Source organism: Felis catus, chromosome E3, assembly GCF_018350175.1.
Source record: "Felis catus isolate Fca126 chromosome E3, F.catus_Fca126_mat1.0, whole genome shotgun sequence".
In the NCBI taxonomy this organism is placed as follows: domain Eukaryota; kingdom Metazoa; phylum Chordata; class Mammalia; order Carnivora; family Felidae; genus Felis; species Felis catus.
The window spans coordinates 6253019-6257587 of NC_058383.1; the positions used below are offsets into that span (position 1 = coordinate 6253019).

Sequence of the window (4569 nt, forward strand, 5' to 3'; positions counted from 1 at the left end):
TTGATTATTGATTATAATCTCTGCACCCAACATGGGGCTCAAACACTTGAGATCAAAAGTCTCACGATCTTCCCACTGAGTCAGCTGCGTACCCACTATATATGTCTGTATGTCAACACCAAACTATGATTATTGCTACAGCCTTGTCATATGTTTTGAAATCAGGAAGTGTGAGACCTCCAACATTGTTCTTTTTTGAGGTTGTTTTGGCTAGTTGTGGGGTCCCTGAGATTCCATATTAATTTTAGGGTAGATGTTTCTATTTCTGGATTTTTGTAGGAGTTGCTTTGAATCTGTAGATCCTTCTGGATGGCAAAGACACCTTAGCAATATTAAGTCTTCCAATCCATGAACCTGAATGCCTTTCCATTTATTTTGTGTCTTCTTCAATTTCTTTCAGTTTATAATTGTATAGTTTTGAGTGTATAAGTGTTTTGTTTTCATGGTTAAGTTTATTCCTATTTTATTCATTTTGATGCTACTACAAATGGAATTGTTTTCTTACTTTTCTCTTCGGGTTGTTCATTGTTCGCCTGTAGAAACACAACTGATTTTTGGTGTCGACTTTTTATCCTACAGCTTCAGTGAATTCGCTTTTTTAGTTCCAACAGTCTTTTTGTGCGTTTTTATCAGGAAGAAAAGACATTTCTTCCAAGATGGTGTTGGCATAAATTTTTTTAGGGGGAAAACCGTTTTAGTTGTCAGACAAACATGGTAAAAAGTCTGAAAAGATAGGTAGCTTTAGTTTAGATGGGGGAGAATAAGCTTGCAAAGGTGATGGGGGCACTTTAGGAGGGGAAACGAGTATTTTGATGGACACTTGGGCCCCTCTGGTGAATGAACCAGCTAACAGGGGCTGGAGGGGAGAAAAGGGTGAAAACCAGGGGGTGACAAACACTAGCTTATGAGCGTCTATGAGTTGGTGCTGAAATTTTTGCCCATCAGTAGAAAAGTGAAAAAAATTAATGCATCAAAGTTGAGGTTTCTTATGGATAATCAACCATAGTCTTTTATCGTGAAAAGTTGTGCTGTTAAAATGTCCTTATGAAATGAAATGCTAGTGTTACAGATAATTGTTACTAATTTTTTATGTCATCTCTGACAAACTAAAGAATTAATAAATATATGCCAGCCTAGGGGCGCCTGAGTGGCTCAGTCGGTTGAGCGTCTGATTTCGGCTCAGGTCATGGTCTCAAGGTCTGTGAGTTCAAGCCCCACGTCGGGCTCTGTGCTGACAGCCTGGAGCCTGCTTCGGATTCTGTGTCTCCCTCTCACTCTGCCCCTCCCCCGCTCATGCTCTGTCTTTCTCTCTCTCTCTCTGTCGAAAATAAATAAACATTAAAAAAAATTTTAATATATACCAGCCTACTGATTATGGTCAGTATATTTTACTGGTCTATAAAACAGAAGAGTTTGGGAACTATGAGTCTAAACAAGTCATAATTATATAGGATTCTGTATAGTAGTAAGATAGTTCTTATCTTTAGCTTATTTTTAATTACAAAATTGAATGACAAGTCTAAAAAAAAAAAAACGTGTGAACCTACGTCGTGCATACATAAAAGATGAAAAATCTTAAAATAACACCAAATATAATTCAGGACTATTTTTACTCCTACACTTCATGAATGTAGGGTGACAAAAACTTTTACGTCTTTTAGAATAACATGCATTATTTTTAGTCAATTATCTAGAGTTACTGTACTCATCTCAAATGTATCACAGTCTGCTTCCAAATGATATTATCCCACTTCGCTTACATTGCAATCCTACAACAGTAAACTTCTGTTTCTCCCCTTCCATTCTCTGCGCTATTGATATTATAATTTTTACTTTTACATATGTTATTAACGTCACAACACGTTATTTTTACACTAGGTCATACTTTCATTCTTATATATGTATGTACATTAAGTAATCTCTACACCCAAACGGGGGCTTGAACTCACGACTCCAAGATAGAGTCACATGCTCCACTGACTGAGCCACCAGCCAAGCGCCCCTAGACCATACTTTCTTTTTTTTTCTTTTTTAATTTTTTTTTAGGGTTTATTTATTTTTGAGAGAGACACAGTGAGAGTGAGGGAGGGGCATAGAGAGAGGGAGACACAGAATCCAAAGCAGGCTCCAGCCTCCGAGCTGCCAGCACAGAGCCCGACGTGGGGCTCGAACTCACAAACCATGAGATCATGACCCGAGCGAACTCAGGTGCTTAACCGACTGAGCCACCCAGGCACCCCTAGACCGTACTTTGTCAACAGGAGTAGTATTGTTCCCCTCTTATGGGGGCTGATTTGATAAAAAATACCTAAAAGGCTCCTTAAGAAGATGGTATATATTTGTTTTTTGTTCTAACAATTTTTTGGTATGTATTTTCTTAGGTTTTTCTGTATGTAGGATTATGTTGGGTAGTGTTCTGCAGGGGTCTTTTGGGTATGATGGGTTTAGAGTTTTCATTACTGATCTTCAGTCTGCTTGTTCTGTGTATTATTGGAAGTGGAGTATTGGAAATGTCCCACACTTACCGTACAGCTATTTCTCCCTTTGATTCTGTCAATATTGGCTTCACATGTTTAGGAGCTCCGATAATTGGTGCGTGTATGTTTGTACCTGTTCTGTCTTCTTAGGGAATTGACCTTTTTATCATTATATGCTGCCCTTCTCTGCCTCTGAAATAGTTCCTATCTTAAAGTCTATTTTGTCTGACATCAATATAGCTACTCCTGCTCTCCTGTCATTACTGTTTTGTGTGGAATACCCCTTTTCATCCTTTAACTTTCAAGCCGTGTGTGTCCTTCTATCTAAAGTGAGTCTTGTGGACGGCGTGCAGATGGACCCTGGTTTTTTATCCATTCTGCCAATCTGTCTTATTATCATGGAGTTTAATTCGTTTACATTCACTTTTGTGCTTGCTTCGGAAGCACATATACTAAAGTTGGAAGGATGCAGAGAAGGTTAGCGTGGCCCCTGTGCAAGGATGATACGTTTACATTCACTTTTTCAAATTAGTTAATTAATCTATTTATTTATTTTGGGGGCAGGACAGAGAGGGAGAGAGAGAGAATCTCAAGCAGGCTTCACGCTCAGCCCAGAGCCCGGTCTGGGGCTCGATCTCACGACCGTGAGATCATGACCCGAGCCAATGTGAAGAGTCAGACACTGTGGGGTGGCCCGGTTGGTTCGGCGTCTGACTCTTGGTTTCGGCTCAGGTCATGATCTTGCAGTTTCATAAGTTCGAGCCCTGGGTTGAGCTTTGTGCTGGCGGTGTGGAGCCCGCCTGGGATTCTCTGCCTCTCCCTCTCCCTCTCTGCCCCTCTCCCATTCACGTGGTCTCCGTCTCTCTCAAAATAAATAAACTTGAAAAAATTTTTGTAAATGAGTCAGATGATTAACTGAGTCACCCAGGCACGCCTCATTCATTTACATTTAAACTAATTACTGACCAGAGAGGACTTACTCTTGCCATTTTGTTACTTGTTTTCTGTGTCTTAGAGCTTTTCTCCCATTTACCCGGTTACTGCCTTCCTTTGTATTCAGTTGGTTTTTCGTTTGTTTTGTTTTTCTGTGGGGACATTTTAGTTCCTTCTCATTTGCTTTTGTATATATCCTACAGATATTTTCTTTGTGGTTACCATGGGGATCACACTTAATACCTTAAAATTATCGCAATCTCATTTGAATTGATAGCAACTTCAACCACATACAAAAACTCTACTTTTTTTGTAGTTCTGCCCTCCATTTGTTGATGTATCAAACCACATCCTTAAACGTTGTATATCCACAAACATAGGTTTTACACACTGGGCTTTTAAGTCGTGTAGCAAAGTAAAAGTCCAGTTACAAAACCGAATCGCCATACTTGCCCATGTATTTAACCATTACTAGAGAACTTTATATGTTCGTGTGGCTTTGATTACTGTCTAGCACCCTTTCATTCCAACATGAAGGCCTAAGCTGTTTCTTATAGGGCATCTCTAATGGTGATGAATTCCTCTGGCTTTTATTTATCCGGAAATGTTTTAATTTCTTCCTCATTTTGTGAGGTTTGCTGGATATAGAAAATTTGGCTGGCAGCTTGTTTGTTTTTGTTTTTGTTTTTCTTTCAGCACTTTAATCATACCACTCTTCCAGTCTCCATGGTTTCTGCTAGGAAGTCTGCTGATCATTTTGTTAAGGATCTCTCATACACGGTGAGTCACCCTTGCTGCTTTAGAAGATTATGTCTTTGGTTTTCGACAGTTTAATTATAATGTGCCCCGGTATAGGTGTCTTTGGGTTTATCCTCCTTACAGTCCTTGAGCCTCTTGGATTTATACATCCATGTCTGTCCTCAAATTTGGGAAGTTTTCAGCCATTGTTTCTTCAAATAATTCTCTCTTTCTCTCTCTCCTCTCCTTCTGGGATTCTCATAGTGCCCATTTTGGCCCCCTTGATGGTACGCTAGACAACGCTTAACGCTTAGCCTTTCTTCACTTTTCTTCATTCTGTTTCTTTCTGCTTCTCTGAGTCAGTGATTTCAAATGACCTGTCTCCCAAGTTCACAGAATCTTTCCTCTGCCTGTTCAAGTC

At 39.6% G+C, this 4569-nt stretch overlaps 1 non-coding gene across 1 annotated transcript; it reads left to right on the forward strand.

The window, feature by feature from the left end:
- The first annotated feature begins 2905 nt into the window (after window positions 1-2905).
- LOC111558307 lies at window positions 2906-3011 on the forward strand. The gene has a single exon (XR_002739030.2). It is a non-coding gene; the product is annotated as a U6 spliceosomal RNA (small nuclear RNA).
- The last annotated feature ends 1558 nt before the right edge of the window (window positions 3012-4569 follow it).